General features: G+C 36.3%; 1 protein-coding gene and 1 pseudogene across 13 annotated transcripts in view; both read right to left on the bottom strand.

Moving 5' to 3' along the window:
- RAD51B (RAD51 paralog B) overlaps window positions 1-19,106 on the bottom strand; it is a 642,672-nt gene that overhangs the window by 475,019 nt on the left and 148,547 nt on the right. The window lies entirely within an intron of this gene.
- The window catches only part of LOC103795813 (small ribosomal subunit protein uS4 pseudogene), a 78,241-nt pseudogene continuing 60,467 nt past the window's right edge, over window positions 1,333-19,106 (bottom strand). Inside the window, exon 1 of the transcript XR_013521291.1 lies at window positions 1,333-19,106. This exon is cut by the window's right edge and continues 60,467 nt beyond it. The product of XR_013521291.1 is annotated as a small ribosomal subunit protein uS4 pseudogene (transcript).

Genomic DNA, 19,106 nt, shown 5'->3' with positions numbered 1-19,106 from the left:
TACTAAAAATACAAAAATTAGCTCAGTAGTCCCAGCTACTCAGGAGGCTAAGCCAGAAGAATTGCTTGAACCTAGGAGGCAGAGGTTGTAGTGAGCCTCTGTACTTCAGCCTGGGTGACAGAGTGAGACTCCATCTCAAAAAAAAAAAAAAATGCTGTACACCTATGTTTTGATGATAACCTGTCACATAAGGTTAGGTATGGAATTTTCCACCAGTGGCCTCATGCCAATCCTCAAAAGTTTTCAATTTTGGAATATTTTGGATTTCAGATTTCCAGATTAAGGATGTACAACTTGTACAACTATGTTTCACATATTGTGCAGGGATATAGAAATGAACTAGAAATAATATTTGCCTTCAAAAAACTTATGAGGGATACAGACAAGTAAATAATAGCAAACACAATTCCAGAAGGAGAGAAGATAGTATGAGAGTCAATAAATAATTCAATAAGGTGGAAGCAGAAGATAGAAAGACTGGAAAAACAGACACGGTAAATCATGAAGATCCACATCATAAAAAAGAACATGGATTTCATAGATAACTGGAAGTACCTGGCAAATTTTTTACTGCAGAATTACATTTTCAATGTGTTTTTGTGCCAACTGAGGTTTTTTTTTGTTTTTTGTTTGTTTGTTTGTTTGTTTGTTTGAGACGGAGTTTCGCTCTCGTTTCCCAGGCTGGAGTGCAATGGCGCAATCTCGGCTCACCGCTACCTCCACCTCCTGGGTTCAGGCAATTCTGCCTCAGCCTCCCGAGTGGCTGGGATTACAGGCGCGCGCCACAACGCCCAGCTAATATTTTTTGTATTTTTAGTAGAGACGGGGTTTCACCATGTTGACCAGGATGGTCTCGATCTCTTGACCTCGTGATCCACCCGCCTCGGCCTCCCAAAGTGCTGGGATTACAGGCTTGAGCCACCGCGCCCGGCCTTTTTCGTTTGTTTTAAAGAACATTTTGATAACAGACAATAGGAAAAAGATGAGGTATAGAGAAGGGTTGGAGATAGAGCTAGAGGCACAAAGACCAAAGTTAACTGTCATCGTTTAGGAAGTGACTGTGACTAGGACCTAAACTAAGGCAGTAATGAATCACTCTCTCCTCCTCGATACTCTCATTCACTTGGCTTCCAAAACACTATACTCTTGATTTCTCCCTTAACTCACTGGTTGCTTCTTCTCAGCCTCCTTTGTTGATTCCCTCTCTTCCTCTACTCTGCCCGAATCCAGATTCTTAATGTTAAAATGTCCTGGGATAAGTTCTTATTCCTTTTCTCCATCTATTCATTCTCTTGGGGGATTTATCTAGGTTTTTATTTCAAATACTATATATTTTCATATGACTCCAAAATTTACTTCCAATGAAATTCTGAACTCAGATATCTGACTGCCTACTCAATACCTCCACTTAGATACCTAATAGACGTATCAAAGTTAACAAGTCCTGTTCTTCCCTTCTAAACCTGCTCTACCCACAGCCTTTCCTCCCATCTAAGTTGATGGAAAATGCACTTACTTGCGGGGGTAGGGGAGGAAAAAACCACATAGATTTATCTCAACTCTTTCTCTTATATTCTACATCTAATCTATCAAAAACTCATGTTGGCTCTATCTTCCAAATTCTAGAATCCACAGCTCACTGCCTCCACTGTCACTGACCACTCTGTCTAAGCTACCCTCACCTCCTGAGTGAAATATTCCAACAACCTCCCAGTTTGTCTAATTTATGCTTTGCTCATATAATCTGGTCTCAACCAGCAGCCAGTGGTCTTTTAAAAATATAAATTAGGTATCTCTCCTTTGCTCAAAGTATCTATCCATTCAGCGTCTCACAAAAGCCCTACAGGAGTGGACCACTGTTACCTCTAAGACCTTTTTCCACTTCAGATCTACTGATTTCCCTGGAGTTCCTTGAACTCACCAAGCATGCTCTCATCTTAAAGTCTTTGCACTGACTGTTCTCCCTACTTGGAAAGCCTTTTTTCCAAATATTCTCATGGCTTACTTCCTTCAGGTTTTTGCTGAGATTTCATTGATATGGACCATCTTATTTTTTTTTTTTTTTGGAGACAGAATCTCACTCTGTCAGCACAGGCTGGAGTACAATATCACAACCTTGGTTCACTGCAGCCTTGACCTCCTGTTCTCAAACAATGCTCCTACCTCAGCATCCCATGTAGCTGGGACCACAGGCACACACCACCACACCCAGCTAATTTTTAAATTTTGTGTAGAGGCCAGGTCTCACTTTGTTGCCCAGGCTGGTCTTGAGCTCCTGGACTCAAGTGATTCTCCCACCTTGGCCTCCCAAAGTGCTGGGATTACAGGCATGAACCACAGCACCAGGCCTGGACCATCATTACAACCATTTTAAAAATTGCAACCCTCTCCCCACCTCCCACACTCTCAAACCCCATCCCACCCTACTTTTTCTTTTTTCACAGCACTGACACCATCTGGAATACTATATAATTAAGTACTCCTTGAATGAATAAATTTTACAGGCAATGTAGAGAAGGCAGATTTTTTAAAAAATGAAGAACATAAAATCAGCAGGGCTTGGTCTCCAATAGTATTCAGAGGGAGAAAAAAGAAGTATGGGCTGACATCCATATTTCTAACTTGGGATGGAAGGAGCAAAGACAAATTTGTGAGAAAAAGATACTAAGATCACAGTTTGGGACATGTGGAGTAGATGAATTAGTTATATCCTATTGTGAGCTACAAATCCTGAAGATCCCCTAATCTGCTAAGCAGTCTAGGTATCACATATAAATGGAATCATACATTATTTGTCTTTTTGTGACTGGCTTATTTCACTTAGCATAATGTCCTCAAGGTCATCATGTTGTATATGTGTCGGAATGTTTTTCCTTTTACAAGATGAATATTCAATTATATTAACATACCACATTTTGTTTATCGAATCACCCATTGATGACATTTGGATTGATTCCACCTTTTGGTTATTGTGTATAACACTGCTATAAACATGAGTATACAAATATCTCTTCTATTTCTCTGCAATCTTGAGATGACTATGGGAAATGTTAGAGAAAATCATGAGTTGCAGATGGGAAGATTGATGAAAAGGAGCTAACATTTTGCCAAAGAATCCTAGAAAACCAGAGAAAGACAAATGGCAGTAGTAACAGTCTTAGACATGATAAGATTTGAAGATCAACCAGTGGGGACCCCTCCCTGCCTTAAATCCTGCTTGAGCTTAGTCATACAAAGGAGCACTGACTTCTCATTTCATATTTCTAACTGTTAAACTAGGTAATTCTAACTTACCCTACCTGGGCTTAATAATTATTTATAAGGTACTGTTAAAAGGGTATACTCTTAATATGAAACACATTAACCAACTTATATTAAAATAAGTTAAAGATAAAACTTGACCATGTAACCAGTGAATATGTTCACTATTCACTTATCCTGCAGGCAATGTCTTTGTTGGCTTAATATTACAAAAGCTTTCTTTTTTAAGATCAGTCTTGCCTACATAGCATGATGCACATTAAATTTAAAACCAGCTAAAAATATGTTTATCCAGGAGAACAAAAATGGCTTTTCTTCTTGAAAAAAACATTGGTTAGTATTTTTGAACCTCTTACATGATATCTTATTTCTCCTTTCAAAAAAGCAATATGGAAATTAACAACAGTCCAAAAAAGGAAAAGAAAGAACAAAACCTGAAAAAAAATCTACCTCAGTATTCAGTTTCAAAGCAATGTTAATATTGAAGTACATAAAGGTATGATTTTTTAATGGATACCTAATAGTTATAATATACTTGTAACTATATATACTAATAGTTAAGTTATTAACATATAGTTGTTAGAATAGTTAGCACTTTTAATATTTAACACTGTTAGAATACAGTGCTAAAAATCAGAATTGTCCAGGGTTTCTTTTATACTTGTCTTTAGAGGTTACATCATAAAAAATAAAGTAATTGCTCACTAGAGAATCCTCATACACTGTTGACAGGAATGTAAATGATTACCACCTCTATGGAGAACAGATTGGAGGGTCTCCAAAATACCAAAAATAAGAGTTACAGTATGATATAGCAATCCCACTACTAGGTATACATCCACAAAAAGGAAATCAGTATATCAACGCGATATCTGCACTCCCATGTTTATTGGAGCCCTAGTCACAATAGCCAAGATTTGGAAGCAACCTAAGTATCCATCAACAGATGAATGGACAAAGAAAATGTGGTACATATACAAAATGGAGTACTATTCAGCCATAAAAAAGAATGAGATCCTGTCATTTGTGAGAACATAAATGAACTGGTGGTCATTAGGTCAAGTGAAATAAGCCAGACACAGAAAGACAAATTTTGCATGTTATCGCTTGTTTGACAGAGCTAAAAATTAAAACAATTGAACTCATGGAAATAGAGAGTAGAATGATGGTGACCACAGACTGGGAAGGGTAGGAGGCTGGAGGGAAGGTGGGATAGTTAGTGGCTACAAAAATATAATTAGATAGAACTAATAAAATTTAGTGTTGAATAGCATAACAGGATGACTACAGTTCACAATTATTTTTTGTACATTTTAAAATAACTAAAAGATGGGGTATCCATCCCCTGAAGCATGATGGCCCTGATGTGATTATTATATACTGTGTATCTGTATCAAAATATTTCATGTACTCCAATAAACATATATACACCTAGTTGTATATATTTCTTCTTATAGTTGCCATATAGTAGGAATATATATTTACGGAGTACACGAGATATTTTGATATAGATATACAATGTATAATAATATACCTACTATGTACCCACAAAATATATGCCTACTATGTTCCCACAAAAATTAAAATTTTTAAAAATATATTTATTCGAGGATTAGCTGCCTATTAACAGATTTTTAGGTAAGTAAACGGCCAGATAAATTGTAGTATATATCAATTTCCTAGTACCTAGCAGAGCAACCAGTACTTACCAGGTATCTGAAAAAATATTTATAAATTAATGAATGAGTAAAAGAACAAATGTGTGAACAAACCAATTAACTTGGTTACTCTGATGTATCTGCACATATTCATTTCATAGCACTATCTTCTGATAGCTGCAGTGTGATCACCTTGTTTTTGATGCCAATTTAAAAAGTGTCAAATATAAATAATTCTTCCTAGAAAAAAAATTTTTTCTTCTAAACACTTACGTCCTTTTAACTTCAGAAAGATATTTTAGGAGTAGATAAAAATAAAGCTTCTTGCAAAAGTCACAGACATGTTTTGATAATAACATACACAGATGAATCCTGTTTATCAATTTATGGTCAAAGGCATTCTCTGCCTCTTAGCCAAATGACAGAGTAAATTGGTATAAACAACTAGGAAACACACCACCAAAAAGAGTCAGACTTAATCTAAACATCAACTAGTTTTACCCGCTTTCTGATGAATAAGTTTCTTCTATTACCACATGCCCGGAAGGTAGTCTGGCAACACCCTGGAAAATTCACTATTTAACTCCCAGCACAGCCTATTTCATTCTTTGGACAATTTTAAGGACCAGACAATTATTCTTTACAGAGAGTCAAAATCCATCTTCATGTCACAATTGGTTGTCACTTTGCCTTCTGGAGCTTCACAGTGTCATTCTAACCTTCCCTCAAAAGGGTCGCCCTTCAAATACTAAGAGATAGCTATTAGGACTCCTTATAGGCTTCTTTTTGTAGCTTTGTTATGTGAAAAATTTTAGCCATTTTCTTCTGGATATGCTTGAAGTTTATCACTCTTAGAGTACGAAAATCAGAACAAAATAGTTGGATGCAAAGAATAAAGCAGGACTACTACTAATCTTATTCTAGACATTCTATTAATGATCTAGACATTCCTAAGATCACAATGCATTTTTTGAAAGGAACATGACAAAGTTGATAATATTAAGTGTTCAGTTAACTTAGGAATGTTAAGCTTTTTTTTCCTACCCCTACATCTAAGTCATTTCTCCTTTATTCTGTAATACATAGTATTATATATTATGTTATATTATAAACGTGCCCTCAGTAAATTTTATCTCGCTTAAGCCCATCATCCTGGTATTTTTAGAGCTTTTTTGACTCCTGTCTATATCGCTTAATAATTTAGCTATCCTTCCTCAACTGTGTATTATCTACAAATTTAATCAGCATGCCAGCTATATTTTCTTTTAACTCTTTGTTGATATACATAATGAAGCTGAAGACAGATTCCTATGGTATCCCAGAGTTCTCCTTCCAGGTTAACACAGATCATTAAATAGTATCACTCAGATGCCTGTTCAGCCAACTGCATAACAACATAACCATATTATTATATCCTATCACTCTTATCCATCCTGCCCACAGTGATATCATGATGGACCATGTCAAAAAGCTTCCTGAAATTCAGACCCCTGTCTGCTGTGATCAACAGTCTAATAGCCTTCCAAAGAAGAAAGAAATTAGGTTAATCTCCATGAAAGGTTTTTATAAAATCAGGCTAATTCTTTGAGATCATCATTTTTCCTTAACTACTATCTACTAAATCACCTAATATGAAACTTTACTAAGGATTCAATTCAGATTGACCAGCTGTCTCGAACAAGAAAGGGAGAGAACCTAGAGATGCTTAGGGTCTATGATCTGCTTTCTCTCCTCCATCTTTTTGCCTGAAGGCTCTGTCTCTAAAGATCCTTCCCAAGCTGCTGAAGCAGTGGGGAAAAAAAGACCAAAAATGAGTTTCCCAGATTTAAGTGCCTGGCTCCTATTTCCAACTGCTTTTCCCCAGGTTTTTTAATGCAATAAAAACCAATCATTATCTAATGTTTAACTTATCTGTATTACTTTTCTTTTCCATTCATATATAGTCTGGTGGTAACTACTCTGAAATGGTTTCTAGTAAGGCTTCACCCTTCTACTCTCTCTAAATAGAAACAAATGCTATGATAAAATCTTCACACACTAATAATCTGTGAGAGAAAAGACAGTAGCTTGATATGCAGCTGTAGGATCACACCTTTCTAGTTTTGCTTTTCATGCCATCACCTGCTTACCTATTTGTATATTTTTTAATTAAAAATATACAAATATGTACAAAACTATACATATTTGTATATTTTTAATTAAAAAAAATCCCAAAGTACTTACAGATAAAACATACTATGCCTCGCTAGTAAACAAACTCAAATCAAGCAGCACTGTTTAGTTCTTGGGCAATAAATAGTCATAACCAATAATTGTATTTGTATGTTTTTAGTTCAAAAAAAAAAATCCCAAAGTACTCACAGATAAAACATACTCTGCCTCTCTAATAAACAAACTCAAATGAAAACTCCACTCTTTAGTTCTTAGGCAATAAATGGTCATAACCAATAATTGCATGCGGCAGATCTTTTTTACAATAAAAGCCCTCCCTAAAAAGTAAGGAACTGGTTGTATGGCAAAAAGAAGCAAAATTTAGGATTAAAAACACATGGAATATTATGCTTCCCAATGATAATCTATATAATTAGTCACTTCTCTTGTAGAATATTGTTAGTTTCTTTTTGCTTTTGTTTGTGCCTGGCTATCCCATTAGGGACATTGACAAAATTGATTAAATGATGTTAAAAGTAAAATCACTGTACATGGCTACCATTTTAAAAGAAAGAATAATTAGTAATTTCCCCTAGAGAATTAGGATCAGCTTCAAACTCTTAAGAACCTCTTATAACTGCCTAAATTGGGAAAAATCCAAGGTTGAGCATGTAAATGCAAGCAAAGCAGATAATTTCAAAGAAACACTCATATCCTCAAGGCTAAGGTGCTGGCATAATACAGGAAATTCCAAATGAAAGTTCTCTCTACAATTGTGGCCCATAGGGGGGTTGACCCCCAACTCACTGCCCCTCCCACAAGATGAAAAAGTCATAGTGTATTTTTAAAGTACTTCATTTTCATATTTAAATGCAAGGTCCAAAACCATTAATTCACACAATATTTAAAAAATATCTTTCTTTTAGAAAATGTGTCAAGAATTAATATGGAATTCTGCATATGTCTATCAAAGACATCATAGAATAGTAGATTCAAAGAATTTCCTAATTGAAATCCTGAACTTTAAGTATTCTAAGACTTTCATTTTTCAAAGGTTCAGAGAACTTAAGTGATTTACCTGTAGTAAAGCAGCCAGTAGTGGATAGATCAGGAAACCACTACATACAATTATATTACATCTATTAAAATAAGGCACTGAGTCCCACAGGGTATAGTCCTAATACTTACTGTATTAAAATTATACTTTGTCTGTCTATTAAATATTTACATTTTAAATGTCTGTTAATTTAGAAGTCTAATAGTTTCCTCTTAAACAAAACTAAAACATCACTCTGTAAATTCATATCTTCAGAAAAACCGGTGCTGCAGTTGTTACACACTACAAACTACATTTTACAAACCACATTATAATACTCTAAGTGTAGAGTAATCAAATGTCATCACATATAATTAAAGATAAATTCAATGTGTCAAAACAGAAGATCAAAGCACTTTTAATACTGCAGGGCCATCATTTTCAATGGGCCTGTTCCTTGATCATGCCTTTAATTCACACAATTCAGTGAATCACAGTGCCTCTTCCTGCTATAGTGGAAATAAGCTCCCAATGAATCCTATTTTTTAAAAAACAGCAAGCATATAAAATATTCTCAAGCCAAGTCTGTGAAAAACTTAATGCATCACCAGTTTTCTATTAAATCTGATCCTGGAAAAAATAGACAAGATGTTGTTTTCATTTCTTTCTTTCTTTTTTTTTTTTCTTTTTCTTTTTTTTATTGAGACAGAGCCTCGCTCAGTCACCTAGGCTGGAGGGCAGTGGTGCAATCTCGGCTCACTGCAACTTCGGCTTCCTGGGTTCAAGCGATTCTCCTGCACCAGCCTGCCGAATAGCTGGGACTACAGATGCCCGCCACCACGCCCAGCTAAGTTTTATATTTTCAGTAGAAATGGGCTTTCACTATGTTGGCCAGGCCGGTCTTAAACTCCTGACCTCGTGATCCACCCGCCTGGGCCTCCCAAAGTGCTGGGATTACAAGGCTGAGCCACTGCGCTCGGCTTTTTTTTCATTTCTAAATATTCTGACCTAAGCATACATTTATTTTTGAGTTACAGGAAGAGTTCTTGGCTTCAAATACGGCAAGTAACTAGATAATCTGACTTACCTGGTATTTCCTGTTTGTTGGTTATTACTGGGTTTTTACTGTTTGTTTGCTTGGTTTGGTTTTAATATCTACTATGACAAATGCCAACTGAGCAATTCAATAAGAAATAACTAAGAATAATATCACTTGGCATTACATAAAAACCTCCCACTTCAGTTATTTTATTCCTCTAAACTTTGGCTGAACCACACTGGCTGTTATTTCGCTGAGGAAGAGATTGCCAAGTTATCCACAGGCACATACACACAGACAAACCACAATATGGTGAATGTCAGCCGTTACTCCTAAGAACCTCTTCACTAAAATATGTGCTGACTAATGAGGAGTTATTCAGTTAAGTTCAGATAAATGTAGAGTTAAAATAGGCCTTCAGAGATAAATAATCAACTGAGACAGTAATTGCCCCCAGATAATACTTATGAAAGTCAATACTAAGGAAACCTGTATATTAAATGTTCTTCATTAAAATAGGAAACGAACGATCTTCTAAGCATTCTTGAAGCTACCAATTTAAAATTCTAAATAATAAATTCAATCTTACCATGGACCTTTACAAATAAGTAGCAGACTTCAAGGAAATCAGAGCCTCTAAAAGGCTACTACAATGTATCTTTTCACATGCTGACTTAAAAAGGAAAAGCTTCTTATTTGTATTAACTATTAAAAACAAAACAATTGAACTTAGGGACATAGAGAGTAGAAGGACGGTTACCAGAGACTGGGAAGGGTACTGGGGACTTAGCAGGAGGTGGAGATGGTTAATGGATACAAAAAACAAAATAGTTAGAAGTGAGTAAGACCTACTACTTGATAGCAAAACAGGGTAACTACAGTCAATAATAACTTAATTGTACACTTCAAAATAACTAAGAGTGTAATTGCATTGTTTGTAATACAAAGGATAATGCTTGAGGGGATAGATATCCCATTCTCCAAGATGTGATTATTACACATTGTATGTCTGTATCAAAACATATCATGTACCTCATAAGTATATACACTAACTATGTACCCACCAAAATAAAAATTAGATAGAAGGGGGCTGGATGTGGTGGCTACAAACATTAGCCCGGCATGGTGGTGTGTGCCTGTAGTCACAGCTACTTGGGAGGCTGAGGCAGAAGAATCACTTGAACCCGGGAGGCAGAGGTTGCAGGCAGTGAGCCAACATCTTGCCACTGCATTCCAGCCTGGGCAATAGAGCAAAACTCCATCTCAAAAAAAAAAATAGTAATTATAAGGAGCCATAGCAAATCTCTGGATTAGTCACTTTCTAACAACTATGCTTATTTGATAATAAAAGGATAATAAGAGATCTTTTCTTGACAACCTAAGATATTTCCAATCTTGAGAAACATGTTTTTAAAAGACAAAGATCTTTTATGCTAACTGCCCACTAAAATACCATGTCAGATGAAAAAACTATTTGGGACTCTGTATATGAAAAATAGATCGAACATTATTGCAAAGGGTTTCCTCAGAGAAATCATGAAATTACACATGTCGATTAGTACAGAATTCACAGTGCATGCTCCATATTATATTATGCTTTGAAGTATCCAATTTCCTTCAAGATTCAATAAAACAAAACAATGCTTCTATTGTTACTATGGTATTCTTTGACCTCCTTAATTACTGAGAGTTAATTAATCTGATATGTCCTTCTCTGTTTGTTTTAAATCATCTCCTTAACCCATGGGATATGTAAGAACTTTTACTTATGAATATTTTTAATTTGTATCACAGGCTAAGTATTATGTGCTTAGGAGTGTGGGGAATAAAAATTACCAAAATAAATCATCTCTGTCTATAAGGAATTTACAATCTAGTTTGGGAAAGAGGACTCAACATTCACACACAGCACCATAGCACGTAGGTGCACACTATGTGCACCCAAATGCACATACACACACAGAATTAAACTACAAAAAAAATCAAGGTACAGAAGAAACAGTTATACAAACCCAACAGAGCCATTATACAAAATTAAGGGCCTTTTCTTTTCTTTTGAGACAAGGGCTGGCTCTATTGCCCAGGCTGGAATGCAGTGGCATGACCTCAGCTCGCTGCAACCTCTGCCTCCAGGGCTGAAGCCATCCTCCTGCCTCAGCCTCCTGAATACCTAGGACTATAGGGACGCACCACCACACCCAGCTAATTGTTTTTCTTTTTTTTGTAGAGACAGGGTTTCACCAGGTTGCCTAGGCTGGTCTGGAACTCAAACAATCCAGCCAACCTTAGTTTCCTAACGTGTTAGGACGACAGGCATGAGCCCGTTTCTGGCTGGGCCTTTACTTTTCAAAGCTGTCTGTGTCACAAAAGCCAAGGAAAAGTTAAAAAGCTGCTATATTAAAGGAAACTAAATAGACATGGCAAGAAAATTCCTATTCCCCCAATCCTTAGATTAGTGAAAAAACAACTATAAAGGTCATACAGGGATAAAAGGCAAATTTGAATGTGGATTCTACGTTAAACTATGATATACTGAACTTGATCAGTTACTGTTATTCTCTTCATACATGTTATATATGCCTCTTATTTACATAAGAGAATGCCTGTTTGTAAGAGACACATAGTATAATATTTAGCTTAAAGGGTTGCAACCTCTGCAATTTACTAACAGTTCAGAACAAAAGTATAGTAATATGTATACATGTGTATTAGAAGACAAGGAGGAAATATGGCAAAATGTTAACAGTGGATAAAGCACACCATATGAATGGCTGAAGGGAGCTGACTGTTCTATACTGGCAACTTTTCTGTATGCTTAAAATTTTTTCAAAATATATTTTTTAACTCCATGAACATTTAAGCTTAAAAAAAATCTTGGAAATCTATCTAGTACAGTTCTCAACCTAACTTTACAATTGCGGAAACAGACCTGACAATTAGATCAGTGCTTTCTTAGCTTTTTGTTCTTTACCCCAATCAGTAAAACATTTTGGGCACGCACTCCCTCAATGTAAGTATTTTTATTATTTATGTTTTCTATTTGGGTACCAATTTATTGTGTATGTTATAAGACATACACAAAAAGTAAAATGTATACAGGATGAGATAAAAATATTTGTAAATTTCTAATTTTTCTTCTTGCATCAGAGTGGAGTACCATGGAGCATCCTTTCCTCCTGCCCTTACCTTGGTGATCACTGATAGCTCAGCACAAAAGAGGGATTTATAACATATATGAATAGAATGTCATGGAAGATTTTATGCTGATGTGATTTATGTGGTACCTGAAGCATTCCAGGGCTTAGAAGAGTAGGTAGAGATGAGAGAAAGGCAGAGAATCCAGACTAAACAAAGATTGACAAAAGGCAAATAAACAAAAATCATAGAAACTTTGACAATTCATACTGAAAAGCAGTGACACAGAGGATTAAAGGATAGCTCAGTGATGAACTGCAGAATTGCTTAAACCATAGGTAACGAGGAATCTTTGAAGGGTTAGGAGGGTTAAAATAAGAACATGTCGGGACGGGTGCGGTGGCTCACGCCTGTAATCCCAGCACTTTGGGAGGCCAAGGCGGGTGGATCACAGGGTCAAGAGATCGAGACCATCCTGGTCAACATGGTGAAATCCCGTCTCTAATAAAAATACAAAATATTAGCTGGGCATGGTGGCGTGTGCCAGTAATCCCAGCTACTCAGGAGGCTGAGGCAGGAGAATTGCCTGAACCCAGGAGGCGGAGGTTGCGGTGAGCTGAGATTGCGCCATTGCTCTCCAGCCTGGGTAACAAGAGCGAAACTCAGTCTCAAAAAAAAAAAAAGAACATGTCTTGAAACCAACAATGTTTACAATAATCAATATGTGGCAGTGTTTTGCAGAATTAATTCAGAAAGATAGATATTACTAGATTACTCATAAGAAACTGCCATAACTTCTAAGAACCAAACTAAATCTTTAATAAAAACCCAGCCCTGCCTGATTTTTCTACTTGCCTGTATTATATAACTACAGAACTGGGTGGTTTTACATCACCAAGGTAGTTTTCCATAAAGAGATATACCTAAAAATTTTCAGCACAGGCCACTTATTTGTCATTGTTATTTCAAATCCAAACTGCCAGCTGGTCACAACTTTCTCCCAAAATATAAGAAAATCAAATAGTTGATGTGCTTGTTGCTATAAATGAGAATTAAAAAACAAAAGCTAAAACTAAAGACTATTAGCTCTGTAGGTTCTTCTTAGACAAATCATTGCTGAGCTTTTAAATAAAGTTTAAGTATCTCTTAAACATCATTATATGTAGTAAAAACCAATGCCTAGTGTCTGCTTTTTCCTAATTTGATAATATTTTGCAGTGAAAAAACGCTAACAAATTTGTATAACTTTTGTACTTTGTAACATGTTAATATAAAGCTGTTCAAATGGTATCTTTGTACCTCAGCATAAATTCATTATTTGCTCTTACTCAGACTGATACTGACATAAGAAGGCCTACATAGGACTACATTAACATTGACATAAGATGTCTATATGAGAGAAACAGCAAAATATGGGGCTTTATCTTTTTTTCTCTTTTTCCTTTTTATATAAAGACCAATGAGATTTGAGCTTACTTACATAATGGATAAATTAAACACAATATATTAAATACCAAGAAAATTTTAACCCTTGAGTTGGCTGAGACCATTATTTTAACCACTTCATCACTTAGTTCTGGATCCTCACTTGTGATAAAATTCAAGAATTTCCTTTCCCAAATTATGTTATAAATGAGTCACATAACCAATACAGTAGTAATAGTATTAGACAGTTTCTACAGATGAAGAGACAGGGTCTCTCTCTCTCTCTCACCCAGGCTAGAGTGGTAATTGTGATGTGGCAATAGCTCACCGCAGCCTGAAACTCCTGGACTCAAGCAGTTCTCACCAGTGCCTCCAAAGTGCTGAGACTATAGGCTCGTGCCACCACATCTGGCTAATTTAAAAAATTTTTGTAGATATGGGATCTCACTATGTTGCCTGGGCTGGTCTCAAACTGCTGGGTTCAAGTGATCCTCCTGCCTCAGCCTCCCAAAGAGCTGGGATTAAAGGCATAAGCCACCACACCTGGCCCTCTACTCCCTGTTTAGTAATCATTTGGTTTAAAAAAAACACAGAAGCAGAAGCAAAATATGGGGCTTTATCAAGAAAGTGAAAGAAGGAAATATTGATAAAGACTGAGATGGTCCACAATAATTTTAATATAAACAAAGATTGCTGTTCTTTAAAAATGACTATTGTAGCAGACACAGAATCTCTATGAAAAACCAAAGTACTGAATGGTCAAGGTGTAATCATTTCCTTTATGAAATGGTCTTCTCCTTTGATAACATCCTAGTAACTCTATAAAACCCAAGATAAAAGGTGACATATGGGGCTCTTCAATAATGTATATGTTCATTGTCATATTTATGTTTGTAAATATATAAATTATATTTACATTTATTACAATATGCTACTGCATGTTGAATAATATTGCTTTTGATGGTGAACTGGGTGTTTAACACCTCTTTACAATTTTTTCTTTTTTTAAATTGAGGTATAATTTTCTTGAGCTACAAAAAGCTGCAAATATTTAAAGTGTACAATTGGGGCCAGGCGTGGTGGCTCCTGTCTGTAATCCCAGCACTTTGAGAGGCCAAGGTGGGCGGATCACCTGAGGTCAGGAGTTCAAGACCAGTCTAGTCAACATGGTGAAACCCCATCTCTACTAAAAATACAAAAATTAGCTGGGCATGGTGGCGTGTATCTGTAATCCAGCTACTTGGGAGGCTGAGGCAGGAGAACTGCTTGGACCCGGGAGGCAGAGGCTGCAGTGAGCCAAGATTGTGCCACTGCACTCCAGCTTGGGTGACAGAGTGAGACTGCATCTCAAAAATAAGTAAATACAATAAAATGTACAATTGGATACCCTTTGGATTATGTATATACCTGTAAACTATCATCACAGTTAAGATAGTGAAAACATCCGTAACCTCCTAAAGTTTTCTTGTGCCTCTTTGTAATTCCTTTCTCCTCCTCTACTCCTTATCTCTAGGTAACCACTCATCTGCTATCATTATGATCATTATGAATTGTTTTTCATTTTCCAGAATGTTATATAAGTGAAATCACACAGTGAGTATTCTTTTTTGACTGACTAATTTCTCTAGGCATGATTATTTTAAGTGCCATCCATGTTGATACATGTACTAATAATTAATTCATTTTATTGTGAATAGTATTCCATTATACCAATATATTATAGTTTGTTTATCCATTCAGTTGTTGATGGACGTGTGGGTGACTTCACTCTTGGCTACTATAAATAAAGCTGCTATGATATTTATGTACAAGCCCTTGCATGGACATATGCTTTCAATTATTTGGGGTAAAAAAGCTAAATGAAATGGCTGAAGAATATGCTGGGTATATGGTTAACATTTTAAGAAACACCCAAACTATTTCTTCTTTTTTTTTTTTTCTTTTGAAACAGAGTCTCGCTCTGTCACCAGGCTGGAGTGCAGTGGCACGATCTTGGCTCCCTGCAATCTCTGACTGCCTGGTTCAAGCGATTCTCCTGCCTCAGCCTCCTGAGTAGCCAGGATTACAGGCACGCGCCACCACACTCGGCTAAGTTTTGTATTTTTAGTAAAGACGGGGTTTCATCCTGTTGGCCAGGATGGTCTTGATCTCCTGACCTCGTGATCCGCCCACCTCAGCCTCCCAGAGTGGTGGGATTACAGGCATTAGCCACTGCGTCTGGCCAAGAAACTGCCAAAGTATTTCTTAAAATAGTTGTACCATTTTACATTCCCACCTGCAGGGTTTAAGAGTTAGTTCCTCCACATACTCACCAACATTTCCTATGGTCAGTCTTCTTAATTTTTTCCTTTTATTTTTAGTTGACATCTAGTAATTGTACATATTTATAGAATAAGAAGTAATATTTGATGTGGTGTCGCAGTGCACTTTTCATTTCCCTAACAATAACACTGAGGTTTTCATGTGAGTATGGTCTCCAACTTCTGAGCTCAGGTAATCCTCTCACCTCAGCTTCCCAAAGTGCTGGGACTACAGGTGTAATCTACCATGCTCTGCCCAATGTCTATTTTTTGTTGTTGGGTTGTTTGAATCCTTACTGAATTCTGAGAGTTCCTTATATTTTGAATATAAGTCCTTTATCATGATATATTTTGCAAATATCATCTCCACAAATCTGTGGCTTGCCTTCTCATTCTCTTTTCAAGAGCAGAAATTTTAAATTTTGATAATGTTCAACTTATCAATTTGTTCTTTTATGGGTTGTGCTTTCGGAGGTATGTATAAGAAATCTTTTCCTATGTCAAGATAACAAAGATTTTCTCCCTATGTATTCTTTAAGGAGTTTTATAGTTTTAGGTTTTACATTTTAGTCTATGATCTGTTTTGAGTTAGTTTTTATAAGGCATGTGATATAAATAAATTTTTTTCACATGAATATCCAATTGTTTTAGCACCATTTATTGGCCTTTCACCCATGATTTGCCTTTATATCTTTGTGAAAACTCAGTTGCCCACGTATGTATGAAACTGTTTCTGGACTCTGTTCTCTCCCACTGATCTGTTTCTCTACCTTTATGCCAATACCCTGCCTTGATTGCTCTAGTTTTTTAAGTCTTAAAATCAGGTAATGTTAGTTCCTCTTTTTCTTTTTTCTTTTGTTTTTGTTTTTTGAGGCCAAGTTTGGCTCTTGTTGCCAAGGCTGGAGGGCAATGGTGAGATCTTGGCTCACTGCAACCTCTGCTTCCTGGGTTCAAGCAATTCTCCTGCCTCAGTCTCCCCAGTAGCTGGGATTACAGGCCCCCATCACCATGCCTGGCTAATTTTCGTACTTTTAGTAGAGACAGGGTTTCACCATGTTGGCCAGGCTGGTCTCAAACTCATGACCTCGGGTGATCCACCCACCTCGGCCTCCCAAAGTGCTGGGATTACAGGCACGAGCCACAGCGCCCACCACTTCTTCCGCTTTACAATATTTTCTTTTGACATAAGATGCTACAGTAATAGAAATAAAGTTATGGAATTTTTTATTTATAACTGCATGAACCCTAGACCTATTTCTCTATTTCAAAGATAAAACCATTAATTTTAAAAGCTAAGCAATAAATCTTAAAAAGGCAAAGTGCAGACTTCAGTAGAATTTATCATCTCTACTACATATTAAGCATTGTGCAGGTACCATCACTCAGCTCTTTTGTTTAATAGTCTGTGGTTTAAACAAACAGCCACAGTTTTAAAAATGATAATATGTATTTACAGAGTATATATTTAACATCTATGATGTACTCCTAAGTATAACAGTCTCCAGTCAAAAGAAATAGAAGATAATGTTTCTATCACACTGATATCTACTTGGGAAAAAGAGAACAGACATAATACAATTTTTAAAAAACTTTAATAAATCAACATGAAAATAATAATAGTAGAAGCTTGGTTCAAAAGTACTGTGGAAAAATGGGGCCTGATGGGATGGGATTACCACAAAGACTCCTTAAAGAAAATTATAAATCAGATTTGGGAGAAATATTAGTGAGATTAGGGGAAATGAGATCAGTTGGTAGGAAAAGGCATGATGTTATTTAAGAAATATTATCTTAGTAGCAGCAGTAGCACAGTGTTAAAAGGGAGAATGACTAATTTAGAGAAATCAGGGAGAAAACTATTGCTATAATCCACGCATTAGGGGTTGGGGGCCCACCACCCAGAGTAGTGGCTACTAAAATGTCTTGTGATACACAAAGAATCTGAAAGCAAAAGTATTCCTTCACTTAAAATGTTCAGATCTATTAGAAATCATAGTTTAATGCTGTATTTTAACTGCATTTGGATATTTTTAAACCATATACAAATTACAATTGCATTTTTAAAAATTTACTTTTGTAGGGCAAAAACAACTTTCTACGCTCATCTTGAACAGTAGTGAGGCCTGGGGGTTGCAAAGTTGTTTACAGTGAACTCTGAGGGACTCCCATTGCCAAATCTGCCCACATTGTACCTTCATGTTTATAAAATGGCTAGCCGTACTTTCTTTTTTTCTCCTTCAGCAAAATTAGTAGACTAGCTTTTAGCATATGGAAGCATTTTCACATTGCAAGTTCTGGCGGTGGGGGGAAGGAACAATTTGCAAATGCCATCAAATGAAATGTGCACTTTCAGATGAGGCTGATTAGACAGTTTCATGTGGCAAAAGTTGTATTCAATAAGTCTCTTCCTTTTTTCAAGAAGGAAATGCTCAGATTTGCATAAAATACAGCATGGTGATCAAGGAAGGCGTCTTAAAAACAGTGTAGATTTTCAGAAAAGCACTTTTATTTGAGTGTCCAGGACTGAAATTCAAATAGATTTAATTTTTATTTTAAACTCCTTTTAAAAATATTAAAGTAGTGGCAACAGGAACAAAGTAGAATAGGGCAGTGGGTGGAGAAAGCAACAGTCTTTTGAGGGCTACACTCAGATTTCTTCCTGACATTTTTTCATGCCTCCGCACCTCCTTCACACTGTCTCTCCTCCCACTTCTCTACTTATTTTACCTTTAAACTCACCAGGGAAGAAAAGTAGGATATGTATGGGAAGTATGGGATGTGTAAAGAAGAAAACTAAAAGATGCAACAGAGCTATCATTGGCTTTATGAGCAGGCCCTTACAAGTCACCTAGAGGAAGAAACACACAGGCTGGAGGGATTAACTGAGGTGCTATTTAATTGACATTCTTTATTTTCCCAAAGAAATATATTTATATGTCATTACCTGTAAGGATAAAAGGTAAGAATCAAGAGCTTTAGCCTTTTTTGCTTTCTTAGTTTCTCTAATTCAAATATTCCAGTACTAAAGACAGGAATCTTGGCTGAAACCCCTACATACACAAATAAAAAGAAAAACTCTTTTTTGTATAATACTAGTAAGT

The sequence above is a fragment of the Callithrix jacchus genome, chromosome 8 (genome assembly GCF_049354715.1).
Source record: "Callithrix jacchus isolate 240 chromosome 8, calJac240_pri, whole genome shotgun sequence".
In the NCBI taxonomy this organism is placed as follows: domain Eukaryota; kingdom Metazoa; phylum Chordata; class Mammalia; order Primates; family Cebidae; genus Callithrix; species Callithrix jacchus.
Note: the sequence above shows the minus strand (reverse complement) of the source record. Positions and strands in the feature narration are given on the sequence as shown.